Genomic DNA, 18842 nt, shown 5'->3' with positions numbered 1-18842 from the left:
ACTAAAAAATAATTCTTTTCTTGTACTAAAATTTCGATGGTGATATACTACGAACGCCTGCAAAGTTTTAGTTTCACTATTCGCACATACGTGACGGATCATTTCTCGATAAATTGTGTATTTTCGGTAATCGCCATGCGACTAGCGTCTCGAACGCAGCGGCTTTTTGTCGTTTTCGTAAAGAACGCGAGTGGCTCGTTTCAAGTCTTTTGGATTTGTGGTTATGGGTTATATTTATTGATGACTGGGTAATTTTTTCACCGGCTTGGGGTTAATTTTTTTTTTAAATATTGTATTGCCATCCAAACTACGCAAACCTGCAAAGTTTCAAGACAATTGGATAGTTTGAAGTGGGTTAAATTTGAGTTGCCAGATTTGAAACATACAAACATACAAATATACAAACATACAAAGATACAAAGATATAAAGATACAAACAAACATACAAACATACAAACATACAAACATACAAATATACAAATATGCAAATATGCAAACATACAAATATACAAAAATACAAATATACAAATATACAAATATACAAATATACAAATATACAAAAATACAAATATACAAATATACAAATATACAAATATACAAATATACAAATATACACACATACACACATACAAACATACAAAGATGCAAAGATGCAAAGATGCAAAGATGCAAAGATGCAAAGATGCAAATATGCAAACATACAAACATACAAACATACAATTATACAAATACACAAACAAACAAACATACAAACAGAGGATCGAAGGTGAATAAATCATTTAAAAAAAAAAGAAAACGGTCGAGGTTGGGGATTACGCGAAATTTTAGTTGACGTTTGGAACGGCGCCGTGGCAAGATTTAATTGGGGTACGCTGATGTAAAGGTTCCCAATAGTAATATTAGAAACTGTCTAAGGGATTAATGGAAGAACGTGGGATATGTAGCTATATACGTTGGTGGTTCCGAAGAATACAACGGCTGGAGCGTGTCCAGGCAGAAAGAGTTTCGTAATCCTGCCGACGACGATGTTACAGAATATTACTGATTGTATCGGCCGGTGAATTTATTGGGCACGCCGTGCTGGAAATTTATGCAACGGAATTCAATTTACATTTATGACGCCCGGGTCGCGTCGCGGTTGCTGCAACCTGCCGCCGGCTGGGAATAAACAGGCACCACTTTATAATCACGGGGATCATTACTCGTCAACGAGGAACGGTACACACCGATGCGCCCGTGGAAATGATTCGCGGCCCATCGAGTCGGCAGAATTAATTTCTCATCCGCGCCGAACAAAAACCACCCCTGTCTCTCGGCTCGCGTTTACCTACCCGCGGAGGCATTTAACCCTGCTACGTCTTCGCGTCGCCTGTGCATTTAACATCATACCAAGGGGCGAGGAACTCAGAATTAAAAAGGTTTTCGAAGAAGTGAATCCACGAGTGGAATAAGAAAGAAACGCGATGACCGTGTTGGTAGTAAAAAAATGAAAACACGATTGGGCAAAAAAGACCCGAGGAAAAGGGTTAAGGAAGTACCTTTATCATTTGTGACGGGAAACTTCATTTTGCGGATATTACGTGTAAAATAGCAGCTCTGCGATTTGTAGAAGTAACGACGGTATAAGTGTTCGCGTGGTTTGTTATGATAATAGGGAGTCATTGAGTGGGTGATACAGTAGTGATTACAGTTATCGGTTTCACGCGTTGAGTCCAGGCCATCGACCTCCTCTTACGAGATTTCGCGTTACTTTTCAATTCCCCGATAGGGATCTGTCGGGCGATAATTTGGGGACAGAGATTCGGGAACGTTCAAGTGCGAAGACGAAGGCTAGAAGCAGAACCTCGCTGTTTTCATGAATCGCAGCTGAAATTGAACGCGAAACGATCGGTTTAAGGCATTATCAGTCACTCTTACGTCCGAGTTCACGGTTCTGATCTATTATCGCGCGCGGACCTACGAATTCGATCTCACTTCATATTTATCGCCGCTGAAAATGCACATTCTAAAGGTCTCAATTTTATTTGCAAGCAGGGGTTGAAACGGTTCCGAGGATAACTGCTTCAAACTGTTATATATCGGTTCTGACTGAAACAGTCACGAAGAACCGATATTCTAAATAACCGTTATAATGAACAGATATTTCTGCCTATATCGATTTCGGTTACGGTCCTGCAGAACCGATGTTATATCGGTTTTATAACAGTAATGTAAATAATATAATAAAAAAATATTTACGATCAATGTCACATTTTTTTAATGGAAATTCGATTTGTTTATAAGTCTTTTTATCGCTAGGCCTCTCTATTTGGTGTCACTCTTTTCAAAACTCCGTCAATGCAGGAAAAGCCGAAATGAAAGACAGCATCTGTCAATTAAGTATTGGAAAGAGAGAAATAATTAATATAAAATTAGTAGTAAGTTTGTACATGTTAGGAAAGTTGTTGCTGTTAGTGTTAGCAATACTTTAAATTAAGTGTCAGATTAAGATTAGTCGCAGTGTATAATAGTTATTGCAATTATAGCGGGCAATTTGATTTCAGGTCGGCTCGGCAAAACTCGGACGCGATCGGCTCGAAAGCCAGCTATTAAGAGGAGACCGAGACGGAAAGGATTATGTATATCATTTATATCATTGCCAGTGATAAGTTTTTACCTTTTTTTTCTCCTGTTGAATCATAATTTGTATCTTATTATTCATTTACATATATATCTTCATTGCTACCGAATAGTCTGTGAATACTGTATATGACCATATACGTAGTTAAATAAATACCATATTCAACATTTGGGAGGCAGACTATTTTTTGTCCATATTCAGAAATTGGGAGGAAGACTATTTTTAGTTCGACGATATTTAAAAATAATATTTTATTAAATGTATTATTTTATTCGACTTATTTAAGTACGTATATGGGCATATCCAATATTCACAAAGTAATTGGTAGCAATGAAAATACATACATATGTAAATGAATAATAAGATACAAATTATGGTTCGACAGGAGACAGAAAGGTAAAACTTTATCACTAGTATTGATATAAATGATACATAATTCTTTCCGCCTCGGTCTCCTGTAAATAATTAAGGTGAATGTCCCAATTTCTGCTCACGTCCCCATTTCTGTTCATTTCGTATTTTTCTTATTATTATAAGCGTCACGTTTGTACTATACTTACAACAAAATAATTCTAAATTATTTGAACATTTACGCGAGCGTTGCAAGAGCTTGGGGCTAATCAAAGTGCAGTATAAGCAACGAAAAACTTTTAAAATGAGAGACTCATGATTTTTCGACCGTGTTTTAGCTGGTTGCGGTAAGGAACAGGGTCACTATTGGTATTCGATAATTGGGCAGAAAATAGTTTTTGCAGTAAAAGTTCTTATTTAATAATAAAAACTCTGGATGTAGATTTTGTACTATTTTTAATTTTCTTTAAGTAGAAAACAGGTGATTAGGTTAGGGTCAACTGAATCACCGTTATGTCCGCAGTTCTACTCATCAAAATTTCAGTAACATAACCTCACAATTCAATGTACGCTGTAACCTCTACTTCTATTCGAAGGCATTTTATTTTTTCTTTATTATTTTATGCTTTTCTCTTGTGTTATAAAACATCTCTATAAAAGATGTAACTTATTTTAACCTGAAAAGGCAACATATTACGTGAGCAGAAATTGGTACAAATGGTGAGTAGAAATCATCGCTATTTGTCGTGAGCAGAAATACGGACATTTAAAGCATTATATTTAATTACAAATTACTAGTAGTTAAACATCTTGAAATATCTTTCTTAAATAGTTTTCGACTGGTTGATTTACTATTAAAGAATTAATCAATTACTCTGCAAATTTTCATCACAAACAAATTTTTTACACCTTCTTTCTGACGAGTAACCTCTTAAATGAGCAGAAATTGGGATATTCACCTTAGCTATATAGCTTTCGAGCCGATCACGTGCGAGTTTTTCCGAGCCGACCTTAAATCAAATTGCCCGCTCATGGTGGCCATGCTCGTAGCCAGAATCGAGTCTCGGGATCCCGAAAACTTCGCAATTAGCATTTTCTTATTTCCGCTACGCCATCTGGCGGCGAAAATTAAAGCAGTCTAATCGGGTTAGCTGTCACATGAAATTAGCAGTATTGGGAATTTCGACTGTTCGATGATCGATTTTGTAAAATTGAACAGACTATTTAATGACAAAAACATTATTGCACTGTTTCAATATTTACGTGACACCATTCCTGTAACGCGATTCACCCGATTACAGAGGTTACTTTAGTAGATGGCGCTCTCACCGTATTTCCCAATACGAAAGTATCGGGACCCCGCCCGATCCCGCCCGAAACTTCCCGACCGGTCCCGAGGGCCGGGAACCCGAGCCACGTGACGATCCGCACCACACTCCTATTAATTTCTTATCCCTATCTACGCGTGTGTACGGACCTTTACCGTGGCCTTCGACCACTTCACGAGACCCAACGATTCAGCTCGACGATGACTCCTCGAGCCCACCATGCCTAATTAAAGAAGCCCGTACATATCGGCTTCTGGACGCGCACAGCTCGAACGTCATCGTTCCCCATCAGATAACCCGGGAATCGACCCGAGACAGCCTTGCGTAGCGGTCTGAAGTTAGCTCGGTGGCATGATCGAGCAGCGTCGATTTACGACGGCTCGATTTTCCGCCTGTACCTGCATCGTGAGGCGCGCGCGTTACCGCCGGCCATGTAACACGTGCGTGCAACATACGCGCTGCATGATTTATAAATAGACAAGGTCTCGGGCCCACGCTAAGCCCCACGGGGCGAGAACGCGTCTCGTCACCCGCTGAGATATTTTACTTACGACACGGACGCACACGGGCGCTGCCGCGCACGTACAGCTCGTGGGCGCAACGTACTCTCAAGGGGGGATTACGGATCTCACTCGACAGCAACACGTGCTACCGGAGCTTCTGGCCGAGAGCGATCCGGAGCCCGCCTGGAGCTGTCCTAACGGTCGGGCAACGGAAATGGCACTCGCAGGCCGAGGAACGAGCGCCGCGAGTCAACAGACAGATTAGCTGCAACTATCAATTATGGAGCGTGCTGATCGTTGGAGGATCGAGTTTCTGGTATGCGCTGGCTTAAGCAGATCTGCGCAGAGGTGCATATTTCACGGAAGATGCTTTTTCTGCTTCAAGCCGGGGGAATTGGCAATCCTCTCTGGGTGGATCCGTGGTTTTACAGCTTGATAGGGGTTGTTTGATGAACCCTCCGTGGTGACGTTTATTATAGTTAAAAACTTGGTCACATGGGGGGTTCACTGCACCCCAGGGTCAGCTTTCAATTACCATTTTCGTATTTTTGAAGCTTTCAACTCTCGCACAGCTGTTATGCTTTTCTATTAGTGTCAGAGATACGATTTATGGATAAGTGGTATTGTGACTCTTTTACTTTCTTCTTAATCATTTTCAGGCAATTTAGTAGCTGAGAATAGACGTCACATAAATCCCACATTCAAATGGTATTAACGCCAGTAATTCCTGAGAAATGCGTCACGCGACATCCGAGCCAGGGACGGGGCGACAGTCGGCCAACTCTATCCTACTATTTCACGAGCGGATCCCACGATTTCGTCCGGCCGGGGCATGAAAATGCGAAGGGCTGCGCGTCAAAGGGAGCCGTATTTCTCGCCACTGCCTTTCGCGCTTTTTATCAAGCAAACGGGGCCCATTGTCGGCCTTATTTGCAACTCGCGATCCGCGGGCACGGCGTAAAAGGGAAACGAATGGGCACAATGGCCACTGGGGCTGGAGACGATATCGTATTTTGCCAGCTGAAAGCACTCGCGCGTAGCGATGGGCATTCGCGTATTTAGCTTCAATATTTTCAAGCGAACTACCACCGCGCAAACTCACCTAAGCACTCACCGTTCGACACTAAAGCTTTTACAAGCAAGAAACAAAACAACGTCCACGATATTTCGTGAAAGTTCGCCCGAGTCGGATTGCAAAACAGTTTATTTCCCCCGGTGCGATAAAGACGGCGAAAAAAAAGAAGAAAGTTCGCTTTTGTACAAAACTTTCTCGATTCAAAGGGGCCCCTCCAAGTGGCGATAACTCTGTCAATAATTTCAAGGTATCGGAGCCCGGAGCGACGTTAGGTCTCGAATAAAACCGAAAGCGACTCGAGGCTGGCGCGGTACGCCCCAAGCGACTTCGACGAGTCTCGAGCCCGTCGCTGCACACGAGTGTCCCTTTCGCGGAGCACGGGGCTTAAGTGCTCATCGATCGCCGCGGAAGATGAGTCCCCGCGATGCCGCTAACGATCGCCGGCCGCGGTAACGCTCGTAAACCTCTGTCCAACGTCGACGCGCATCCCCCCGCCACGGTTTTATTGTTCCCGGACGGGCGTGTGTCACGGAGCGCGCGTCGTTAACTCGAAACGGCCCGTCCCGCGATTTGTTTTGATCGCCCCCGTACGCTCGTAATTATCGCCGCGATCGGCGCGCGATGAAAGGCTCGCGACCCGTAAATTCTCGGCCCAATTAAAAGTTTCTAATTGTGACGTCCCGCGGATGGAAGGCGGCCGCGCCGCGTTTTAACGGGCCAGGCGGTTCGAAAGGGTGCGTCGAGTCTATGGGCAACTCTGCGCCAGAAATGTCACCGTGCCCGAGATCGTCGGGGAATCGTATGTTGAAATAATTTCACTGCTCCGCGCGGTAGATTGCAGGGCTCGCAGGAGGGCGCAAAGATTTTTAAACGATTTTAGTCAGCTTCGATCCTCTGTTTGTTTAAAATCGCATAACTTTTTTAAAGTTGATCCAAACGACTTGAGTTTTTTTTTAGAAGACAGAAGGATTGGTTAGCTAAGTGACTTGATTCGTCGTTTTGAATAAAAATGCACTTGGTCGGAATAGCAAAAAGAAAATAGTAAAGGTCGTTTTTTAAACCGTTTTTGTGAGCCTGTAATGAAAATTCAAAATCCCCGTTTGTAGATTTAAGTAAGTTATATGCGTGCCTAAAATTTCATCAAAATCGGTTAACGTTCCTCTGAGCTGTAAACAATTAAAGATCGCAGAATATGGTCGAAAATTGAGAAATTCACGAAATCAGCGATCACGTCACTTAGGAAACTAATCCTTCTAGCTTCTAAAAAAAACTCAAGTCGTTTGGATTGATTTTAAAAAACTTATGCGATTTCAAAGGGTAGCCGAATACTTTGGTACGCCACTGTAAGTTTGTTTATTTGTTTGTTTGGTTGAAATCTGGAAACTCAATTTTAACCCACTTCCACCAATCGAATTGTCTTGAAACTTTGCAGGCGTGTTCAATTATGATGACAATATAAAATTATGAAAAAAACCCGAGGGGGTGAACAAAATTACCCAGTCATCAATAAATACAACCGATAACCAGAAATATAAACGACATGAAATCAGCATGTAAGCACAAATCAATACTTAGACACTAAAAAGTAAATAATAAGAAATATATATATGTGTGTGTGTGTGTAAAGAAAATATATTTTCTTTAATTTGAATCGAGCGCGCCTTGCATGCTCAGCGCACTCTCTGAACGGCTCTGACGTTTGAGAGAAATAGAGAGGAAAAAGAAGGAGTAAAGGAATATATAGAGCACGTGTGCATAAAAGAATTAAATAAAGATATTTAATTAACAGAATAGGTTAGAACGATATAAGGCGAGTGTAAATAAAGAGAGTAAACAATAGACTCTAATTGTCGGTTTCTTTATTTACAGGTGAGTTTGTAAATAGCTGTAAAAAGTGTAGATCAATAAGTATTTAATAAAACATAATCTTTATTTACAGAGAAACAAATTTAGTCTGTTGACTGATTATTAACATCGAATAGAATACCCTCCCATATATATATATACACACACACAAAATTTTAAGTTAAATGTTATTATTTAAAATGCACTAAAAACTGAAAAATAATTATTTTCTTGTACTACAATTACGATGGTGTTTTTTCACATTAAATAAAATCGTGGAGCAAGATATGTCATAACAGGATATGAATCAATTTAATACAGAATCAAGCGTCGAAATGAATTTCTTCTGACATACCCTGCTCCACGATTTTATTTAAAGTGAAAAGCACCATCGAAATTGTAGTACAAACACAGAATAATTTTTTAGTTTTCAGTGCATTTTAAATAAAATCGTTTAACTCAATATTATATATATATATTTTTTTAATTGTAAGTGAAAATGAAAAGGAATCGATAGCGAGTAATTTTCTACTGCTCAATGAAATCTTTTCGTCGATAGTATTATAATTTCGCAACGATGCACTTGGAGAGTGCAGCTATTGACAATGCTTCGTGAATGCAGGTTCCAGCCAAGGGAGACATTTTCAATAAATACTGCGTTTTGTATTCTGCGCCCCGATTGATAATTCAATTCAATATACTTGCTACATATCTGCCCACGATTTTCCGCGCTGCCCGTTCGAATTCAGAGAGTTATCTGCAGCGGCGATGACCCAATATGGAGATTAGAGGCGAATTCCAATGGAATCGGGGGGAATTTTCATTCGCGTCCGGTAAAAATTGAGCGCGCGCGGCCGGAAAAGCGAGTAACAAATGTGTTTATCGCGTACATCAATGCCGCTTTGCAGAGTAACCCTGAAGGAGTAATTGCGATCGTGCGCCCCACTATCGCGAGTGATTAACACGCTTCTATTTGCGACACACTGCTTGCAAATAACGGGGATCAGTGTCTACGTATTTACGGCTAGAGTTGTCGCGCGATCGCGCGATAAAGCCTCCTGGCAAATATAAAAACACGATAAAGCGACTTCGCGTGCCATCGATACACGCTCCCCTATTTTCGCGCAACGAGTCGTAAATAGAAGTTGACTCAACGGAACTGAGAGACAAAATCAACCGGGCACAGCTCCTCTTCGATACACATACAAACTTATCGACTCTTCCGTGACACCTGGTGCGTTGGAAAGGGAAGACTCGAAAATGACAAACGCGAGTTGCGCATCAGATGTGCACCGATGCGGTATCTTTTAATCACAGCTACCTGTACGGGAGACCCAGCGTCGGGGGCATTAGAATCTCCTCTCAGGATAGCTCACGCATTCCATCAACAATTTTCAACGGTCCCGATCGAACGAAAATGGAGGGGGGCAGGGGCCCGTTTGAAGGGGTCAGCACCGAGTCTCTCGCGCGGAGGAGAACAGCCTGGCGGGTTTAATTTTTTTTCTGACGGGGACGGCACGGGGAATGCATTTGCATCTCTCTGTTCGCGAGCTCATTTTCCCGACTATCTCGTCGGAAATAAATCTGCCTTGAGCCACGGAACAGGCCGCGCGGACGGTAATAAAAAAAGGAAAGTGGAAAAAAACGAACGGCGAAAAAGAGGAAGAAGAACGAGGCTCCCTCTTTATCTGCGCCGCGTAGCGAAGCTTTTTAATGACGGGCATAAGTAAAAGCGCATCCTGCCCTTAACGACTGAAACCGACCACGGAAATTCATTAAGGGGGCGAATTTCAATGATCTGAGTGCGCTCGTGGATCTTAAAGATCGAGACCACTGGCGGGACCTTGATCGTTCTTGACCGTGGTTTTGTCGACGCGATGGATATTCGAAGGAGTTTCTGGCCCTGTGATAGATTTCTGGATGGGTTAGAAGACTTTCTTAATGAGCAGGGTGGTTTGGAAGTAAGCAGCGCGCTGTAATGGTAATTCTGGAATATAAAGTAGGGTAATTCCGGGTGAGATAACTCGATCACGTTTATGTTTTTAGAACGTTGCGATTTTCAGTTGTTTTTAGTGGAATATTGCGCGTCGCTCACACGCCGCATTAATCGTGCTTTCTGGTTGCTTTCAACTGTGAAATCAGGTAAGTTATTTGTGGGGTGGATGCACCATTTGTGGCCACTGTAAAATATTGTACCAGGTTTGGCCACTTCTTGAAAGATATAATATTTTTCCGTGGAAGCAATAAATGTAACCTTATATTTGTAACTTTATATTAAACAAAATATTTATCATGTGAAATTCTCCACATAATAATGATCCGCAAGCAATTTAAAAATGAGATAATTAAGCACATGGCCAAAAACAGTGCAATGGCCACAAACGGTACATCTACCCCAATGTAAAAATTGACTATTCTCGAAAATTTTCTACGCGTTCTTTAAATGATTATTAACCGACATTTCACGAAAAAGTAATGACTTTTTTTAATGCAGTGCGTTGATATAATGCCAGGAGGTTATATTTACGTTCTTATGATGAGATATTGTCGAAGCATTATTGAAGAAACAAGCGAGTCAGCGCTTCTCGACTCTCGGGTTAGTTGGCCCGATTTTTTCGAGGATAGTTGGCCGATCATAAAATCACGCATAATAGCTACTTAGTAAATGTCATTGTAGAACATGCCAACGGAATACAAACGAAGCTATAATCAGCGTAGGAAGTTATGGACAAACGAGGCATTGCTGAAAGTCGTACAAGCAGTCCAAAGTGGCAAAATGGGTGGGTTGATGACTCAGTTTTTTGAACCTATGCAATGAGTGTGGATTTGTGGAAAAGTTCTGTGCAAAAAAAAGAAAAAATTATCGTCTTATTAACCTCATAACATGTATTTTATTATATGGGTCATCTCTCCCGGATCGCCCGAGATGTTAGCGTGATTGATTCACGTTTATTAGAATTAATATCTTTTAAGGAAATTAAGTATTTTGAAGAAGAAAAGCCGAATTTCTTCGTAATATTTCGAAAAAGGTAACATTCTCTCCAAATTTGAGAGATTTATTTTTCCTCCAGCGGAACACATACCAACTTCGTTCCACGTTAATAACGCGTTTCTGAGACATGCTACGTAGCCTAATGTCCGTCCCAGAGTATCCTGGAATAACGAGTTAAAATTTGAGGAAGATCAGTTCAATAGGTTTCGCGCGAACATAAAAATGCGGCTCTCTCTTTATAAAGCAGCGTAGATCAAGAAAGCCATAGGAGCGCTGGGTAATGCAGAATACTATTTAAGTAGAATCCTTTCTCAAGAGAATTCAAAATCACGCTCCAGTCACGTGGAAAACTTAACAAAGCGCCCAGCCACACTGGCCCGCAGCTCGGAGTCGTTCCGATCGCGATACGAACGGTATATTCCGTTAACTCGCGTCAAGGACTATAAGTATAGCTAACCATTCGTTACAACACAGCTAACCATTTCGCCATATTATTGCTTCAGAATGGAAGCAACAGAGTGACGGTGTTCAGTTGCAATTCTTCTTAATTCCCTGCCACCTTCGCAATGCCACTTTCCCCCGTGCCACACTCCACATTCCCGAGCCTCAATGTACATACAATTACGAATCGTCCGAATAGAAACGTAGACCCATAAAAGGCCGAAATTGTTTCCAGAGCCCAAGGTCAGGAATCGTTCGACGAACGGACGACGCACTGGAAACCAAGCCGAACTCGTTGCAAACGTCACCGTAATTCGTGCGGGGCCCTCGAGCTCGGCTTCGTGCACGTGTCCGTGTGTACCCATCCCACTTGGGCCGTCGGAGAATGTACGGTCGAGAGTTATATTCCAGCAACGTTGCTTTATACACCGCATACACAGGTATATATATATATATATATATATATCGTTACTCGCAGTGATCCCGCCTCTTTTATTACCAATTCCGCCGGAAGTTTGGCCATCGCTCCAGGTACCGTCGATCGGAACGCGAGCGGGCGAACCACTCCGAGTCCACTTCTCCCTTTATCCCCTGCTCGGGGAGCGGAGAGAATCGAGTGCACTCGAGGATGATTATACCCGGGGGTACGGCTAGATTATTTCGGAGAAATGCACGGAACACGCGGACGGGGAGAGAGAAGGGAAGAGAAATAAATCGGAGGAAGGCGGGGAGTAAAAAATGATGGATCCTTTGCGGAAAGATGATGGGTCCTTTTAAACGTCAATCATCGATTAGGGAACGCGAGCGCGCCGACCGGCGAGCCTGGATCTTGCGATGCTGGCTGGCCTCTTGAAACGGCCCCGGGGTGGAGACCACCTGGGCTGTTGCGCCGTCTACTTATCCGGGCCGACGTTAGGGTCGCGGCTCGCCCCCTCGGACCGAGGGCGTAGAACGCGCACCGCGCGGCCACGTGGCGCGGACACGTGGCCGTTTATTCGAACGTGGAATTCTACTTTCGATCGGCCGCCACTAGGTCCCGGCGACCTGATTTTTTTTTTTGTTTTTTTTTTCGATTCAAGCGTCCTCGGCGCTCCTCTTTTGCGTGCTATATTGGTGGCGCAGTTTGTTCGTGGATTTACCTCGCGCTCAGTTTCGTTTTGATTATCGCGCCGCGTCGATACCCCTGCGGGCGCCTGTCTGGCTTTCGCGGAGCATTCAGAGGAGCGGGCTTCTGGTTTTCGTGTCTCGGTTTTGTGAGAATAATTCTGTGAAGAGTGCGAGGGTAAGGAATGAAAGCGTTTTGACGGCAGATAAATTCTGTTTGTTTTGGAATTATCAGTTGTGCGCGAGGATTACGTGTGCTGTTTGGGAACACGTGACGCGATTAACACCTTCGTCGCCATGTTGGTCAGTGTTAGCCAACGCTGAACTTTCTCGTTCGTTTCTGTATTCGTGTTAAGGGGGTACACCCGTTTGAACCCTCGGAAAATCTGTACATTTTGTGGATTTTTTTGCAAGTCAACGGCTCGATGAAGATTTCCCGGTTTTTTACTGTCTTTACATAGCATTATGAACTACTTAAAAAAAAAGTTTCAGGTAAGAGACTATTGTTTTTCGGAAGTTATGTATACATATCCGAAAGTCTTTCGATTTTAGGCGGCTAAACGGTGGGCCTAAAAACTCGCGCTACGTTCAACCTATACACGTCCAATTTTGCATGCAGGATCGTAATAAGATTCCACGTCGTCCAAAGAGAGCTTTTTTTATTCCGATTACCCGTTTATTATGTATAAAGAAAAGAGGTGGCCTTTTCTCTTAGAAAAATGTAACGTTATCTTTGATCTCTCACCATTTCTTTATTTTTCAAAATTTTCAAAATCGGCCCTGTTGGACGATAGGTATTGACGTACTTTATAAGAAGATTTTATTGTGTTTGTTTTCAGACACGACATACAGCTGTTTTCAGGAATACCGTTTAACCGTCTAAAATCGAGAGACTTTCGTATATGTATGCATAACTTCCGAAAGACAATAGTTTTTTAACTGAAACTTTTTCTTTAAGTAGTTCATAATACTATGTAAAGATAGTAAAAAAACGGGAAATATTCATCGAGCCGTTGACTTGCAAAAAAATCCACAAAACGTACAAATTTTCCTCGAGTTCAAACGGGTATACCCGCTTACGGGGGTATTAGACATGTATAATAATAATTAATCCAAAACAATAAACCAAAAGGATTCTTAATCAGTAAGAGTGCGGCTATAGCTGGTAGCAGATTAACGAAGAAAAATTAAAAATTCCCAAACTGGCGGGACTTTGAATTTAAAACTCATCTTTTCCGGATTTTTTTCGTCTTTAAACGGCCTTAAATTTGTGGGGAAAGAACAGGTATTTCGCCTTGATTCTGCTACCGACTAGAATTATATGTTTTCTGAAGGTGTACGAAAAAGATGGACCAGATTGGCCCACTAGAAGTTGAGATATCGTGCGCACCGTCATGAAAAACATCGTTTTGAGAAAAACCCTTCATTAATTATTATTATGTATGACTGAACTTTGTTTACAACGTAAATACGCGTGGATAATGCTTATCGGTAAAAATTGCGTAGTTTTTTTAGGGTCGTCCCTAAAGAGAATAGAGGATTCTCCCTCTAAACGAGAATACCCCCTTAAAGGGTTACCTACCGTCAGGAGGTAGAAAAAGAATCGATTCTTTGGGAATTTATTTCAGAAAGTGCATGCATATTTTTATGCAATGGTTTTTGTATTCAGATGAGGGACGCTTTAACAGGTTATTATATATTATGTTTTGGTGAAAAAATATTTAGTTATTGCAAAATTACAACTGATTTCCCGGAAGCTGTTTTTAGACCGGTGACCACGATTTCTCCAAAACCGCTTCACCAATCTTTCTGAAACTTTGTAGGTTTCTTCTAGACATTCAAATCTAGTCTTTAATCGAAGCATTTGCTTTTCCAATACACAGTTTTTATTTTACAGATGTAAAATAAGTGTTTTTCCCACGAAAATCGATCATTTCACTTTAAACACCTGCCATTTTGTCCCAGATTAATATTTTATAAAACGAAACGATTAAGGATTAGATAAACTACTGTACTAACTAAATCTTCTCGTTTTTTATTTCAGATAATCCAGTTCCGAATAATATTGGTCATCGCGAAACTTGTTTCTAAAAACAGTTCCGGGAAATCAGTCGTAATTGCGCAATAACTGAATATTTTTATACCAAAACATAATATAACAACCAGTTAAAGTGTCCGTCATCTGAATACAAAAACCATTGCACAAAACTACGCATGTACTTTCTGAAATAAATTCCCAAAGACGGTAGGTAACTCCTTAAGATAAATAAATTTCTACCCTTGTTAATCTCTATCCACTTGAAATCATTCCACCCTCGCTCGCAGCTACTTAGTTAGCAGCACTATTCAAGTACTTCCCAGTAACTATTCAAGCTCCCCGAAAGTAAAATCGAAGAATCCAGAATCCAGAAAATTGAATCAGCTCGGAACGCGAAGCCTCCGCTTCGATTTAAAGTGGTCCCACTCGGGGCGCCCAAATCAGACCGCAAATTAAACCGTTATCTCCGAAATCCTGCCAATTTCCCTGCCACCAACAGAAACCCGCGGAATTGAAAATTCGGGCTTGGGACCAGCGGTCCATTCACTCGGGCCACCTCGTTGACCGGCTATTTCTAGGCAAGGGGACCTTGAATGAAAATCTGTCAACCCACGTGGTGGTACGCGTGGCCAATGACCGCTGGCCGTTCCACTCTCGATGACTCGAAGCCGAGCGGAGGATCTGACGTCCGCGCGGGACTCGCGGGCCTGGCTCTTATCCGCGCGAAAACGTCGAGCCCCTCCTCTTTCGTCGGCTGGCAAAATCTCGCGCCCCTCGCGAGTAGCGTCGTCGTATCTGCCCTTACACGCTTCATCGAAATACCTTCGCCAGAAGGGGGTGTTGTATTAATAGCCCGTCCCACGCGAGACAGTCATCTAAATCGATCGCGGCTGACGACTGCAAACGGCAGGCAAGACGACACCGCCGCGCGCGGCTTTGGTCGTTGCCACCGTCGAGGATCCGTTTTCCAATTCTACCCAGCGATTGGTCTACGAGAAATGGAGAAACCGTCGAGGCTCTAGCGACGGTGAATCTCGCTCGCGGGACGAACTAGCTGCGGCATAGGACACGACGCTTGACCTGAATTCCATCGAGCGCGATAGACACGTAGAACGATTGCGTAACCAGCGTGGCTGGTGAACTCCGGCGTTGTTCCGCGCTCGGCGTTGGTCCTTGGTGGGGAGGAAAAAAAGGGCCCAGCAGACGCAGTCGTCAAGGACTTGGTTACGTAATTTTCTCATAGAAACCGGGCAGCAACCGAGTCGCTTGTTTTGCGACGCAGCCTGCTCGTAAACACGACTCGACGCTGGCGTGGGCCAGTTAAGGAGTCCCGCGGATCGGCCGCTGCGCAGCTTTTAATCCGTGGAGCGGCCGGCTGGAGGTGACTTGTAATTCGTTTTAAATGGAAAGTGTTTTGAAACAGGCTCGGTTTCGGGGGGGGGAGGTGTTTCTATTCAGGGTTCGTACAGAGCCAGACTGAATGGCGCGTTTAAGGGTCGATTTGTTAACCGCGCGGCTACGTGTTAATTCGTTCGGTAGAAGTGGCTTTGTACCGAGCGGGAAGAGTCGGGCCGAGAAAGTTGACCGATCACAGTGGCCATTGTATTACGTGCTGTGCAGGACTCAGCGTGGGCGGGACGAGTCGATGCGCTTTTAATCGTGTTTAGACAGACATTTTTAACGGCCCCGGACGGGATATTTGTTTTAGTTGAAAGCGCGCGAACGTAACGAGAGAATTAGCGGGAATCTATGCGGCGATCGATCACTCCGACCAGAAATAGAAGCGCTGGATTAAAATAGAAAAATTTAATAGGTCGCTTCTCGTCGATTGCTCGCGGGCATTGGAGCGTTCGACTACCTGACTCGCGAGCCCGGGAAGTGAAGTGGGTATGTATCGTTCTACTGAAGAAAGAAAAGAACAGACCGAGCGAGAATGAAAGTGCGAAGAGATTTCACTGACTGCTTCGCGAGAAAACGACCGCCTCGATCGAGGAACAGAAGCAACGAGTTCATAGCGAGGAGGGTTCGCTGGAATATTAGCTCGCGGCAGTGGAGCGCTGGAGTAACCGACTCGGCAGGAGTGGAGAAGCTAAAACGATCGCTCAATCAACGGCGAGGGGCGAGCAATCGGAGTACGAAAGAGGATCGGCTCGAATTCGCGTCGATCGCCTACGTTCCGCCGGTACGAATCGATGGAAAAGGCATGGACATAGCCACCGCGAAGGTTTATCGCGCGTCTACCATCTCTCTAGGTTGCCTTGAGGATCCCCAAGGCCTCCCGCCGTTTCGAACGCCGCTGCTCCGCGTCCCTCCGCGGCACCGTGTTCCGCGAGAGCGTTGCGGCCGGGCGGCCCCGCGATTAGAATCGGTATCGAGGGCCTCGCGCGTCTGGCCCCGAGTAGCGGGAGGACCGCGGGCACCCGAGGGGATTATCGTTGAAAAAGACTCACTCTGTACCGACGTGCCGCTCCGGTCTCACTCCGGTATCCTCCAAGGTGAGAACTCTCGGCAACTCCAACTCTGAGCACCACAAGCACTAAAGAAGCACGAGCGCGTTCGTTTCGTTCCCTACGATCCAGCACCACCGTCGCGGAGAGTCCTCGGCGTCGCGTGACTCGTTTAATCGTCGGCGCCGCGCCGTTTACCGAGATCCTTGGCTCCGAGAGGGACACGGCTCGAACACCAAAGAAGAACCTCCGAGCGGAGCTCACCGTGCACTGACTGGGCTTCGTCGACGTGTCCGTCCGGTTCGTTCGTTCGTTCGTTCGTTCTGCTCGCTCTGCCGCGTCAATAAGATCGATCGAGTCCACTACTCGCGAGAGATCACACTAGTCGCGCAGCGATCCGCCGAAAAACTCCCGTGGGACGCTTCTCCGCCCTCTGCGGTCCTCCTCGCCAGTCCTCCCACCCTGCGCGCCGTCTCTCCTTCTACCGCGCTCTATACTCCCCCCTCGCGACCTATGGCTGCCGCTACCGCGTCCCTCCGCCGCTACTTCTCCCACCACCCGCCGCTGTCTCTCGGCCGCTTCTCGCTTCTGTGTGAATACGCGCGCGGGTATATACTCCGCGCTCTCCCGCAAGCCTCTGCTGCGCGACGTCCGCGCGCGCGCTGGTACCCCGCGTACACTTTCCCTACACACCCCCTCCGTCGCTCACCTCGGCGCAACTGTAGCTTCCAGCCGTCCTCCTCCAGCCCGGCTGCGTGGGTATGCACGTACCTCTGTCGCGTTTATCGCGGCGCGCTATCACGAATTCCGACGACACTGGTCCCGCGGTGTCATAACACCCCGTAACAGCCTGTCGCGAGCCATTAAAACCGGCCCGCGCGGACTGATCGTGGTCGCGAGTCTCGAAAACCGCCACACCCCGCTAAGAGCGGGGGGTGGACGAAGGAGAGATCCGTCGCTGACGGGTACGATCACCCCGAGGAGTCGAGGTGTCCCGCGGGAACGGACAGCGAGGTATGAAGGACGGAGAGGAGGTTTGGAGAAATCGGGATTTCTTGCTCTTCTTATAGGATAATCTTTCTTCGGAGTTTCTTCTTCTCTGCTCCACCGGAATTCTCCGGGAGTTCTCTGCTCCCAGTATGACAATGAGTTGCAAGTTTCTTTGGGTGTACGTGGATTTAGATGACTAAGTTCAGTTTGGCGCGGTCCGTGCTGCGAACGCCTAAGCGCGTTTCACAAGCATGCTTGAGGAGCACGATACGAGGATTCCCGCACACGACGCGCGGCACGCTCGAATCTCTGGCATCGGAAGGGTTAATGGCCAGAAACTCGGTCTGGCAGCGTTCGTTCGCCCATACTGTCGCTCCAAAGTCAGCCAACAACGTCAAGCCCCCGCTGTTTCTTCGTCGCGGCTCCTCGTCACGCGCCGCTCGGAAACGCTCGTGTCTTTTCGTGCTGATCCGCTTTCCCCTTCTGTTCTCCCTCCTGTCACTCCCCCCCTCCCTCCGTCTCTCTTTCGTCGTGCGCCTCCGTCTCCGTCCGTCCCTGATTCATTCCTCCGCTTTTCCTCCCCCCCCGGTTTCGATCTCTCGTTCCATCTCGTTCTCAGTATTCCCATTTCTCCCACTCTCCTCCTCCACCTCCCCCTTTCCTTCGCCTCCGTCCCTTTTTGTCTTCCCTTCGTTCGCCATCGCCGCCCTTCGCCCGTACTCCTACGCGTCGCGGTGGCCCTCTCTCTCCCTCCCGCTCTCCATCCTCTCTCTTCCCCTTCGCGTGCTCACCCCCTCGCCCCGAGACCCCCCCACCAGGCGCACCAACGTGGAGCCCTAGCGATGGAAACGATGCCCTCTCGCCAACTGTATCGATGCTCCCTGTAGAAAGTACCTGCTCATTTTCCATCAGGTTGCACCAGTGAGCTGGTACTGGACGAGCTTCATTGCTCACCGACGCTTCGAGTGCTTAGAACCCAGAGGTGCACGGTGAAATGCGTCTCCTGGCTTCTGATAGCTGTGCGGGTGTTAGTAACTCTATGCTACGCGCTAGTGGGATTTCGGGGATGTAGGCAGTGGACAGTCGGCTTGATTATTGGGACTGAAGA

General features: G+C 45.3%; 1 protein-coding gene across 4 annotated transcripts in view; it reads right to left on the bottom strand.

Annotated features, from left to right (window-relative positions):
• The window catches only part of Tet (tet methylcytosine dioxygenase-like), a 143649-nt gene that overhangs the window by 29128 nt on the left and 95679 nt on the right, over positions 1-18842 (bottom strand). Inside the window, exon 1 of one of the 4 annotated variants that reach the window (XM_076830850.1) lies at positions 16748-17228. The exons of the other annotated variants lie outside the window; for them this stretch is intronic. The gene's annotated coding sequence lies outside the window, so the exon portion shown is untranslated. Of the gene's footprint in view, positions 1-16747; positions 17229-18842 lie in introns of those variants that run through there. 4 annotated transcript variants of the gene reach the window in all.

The sequence above is a fragment of the Andrena cerasifolii genome, chromosome 2, assembly GCF_050908995.1.
Source record: "Andrena cerasifolii isolate SP2316 chromosome 2, iyAndCera1_principal, whole genome shotgun sequence".
Taxonomy (NCBI): Eukaryota; Metazoa; Arthropoda; class Insecta; order Hymenoptera; family Andrenidae; genus Andrena; species Andrena cerasifolii.
This window is presented reverse-complemented; position numbering and strand designations above follow the sequence as displayed.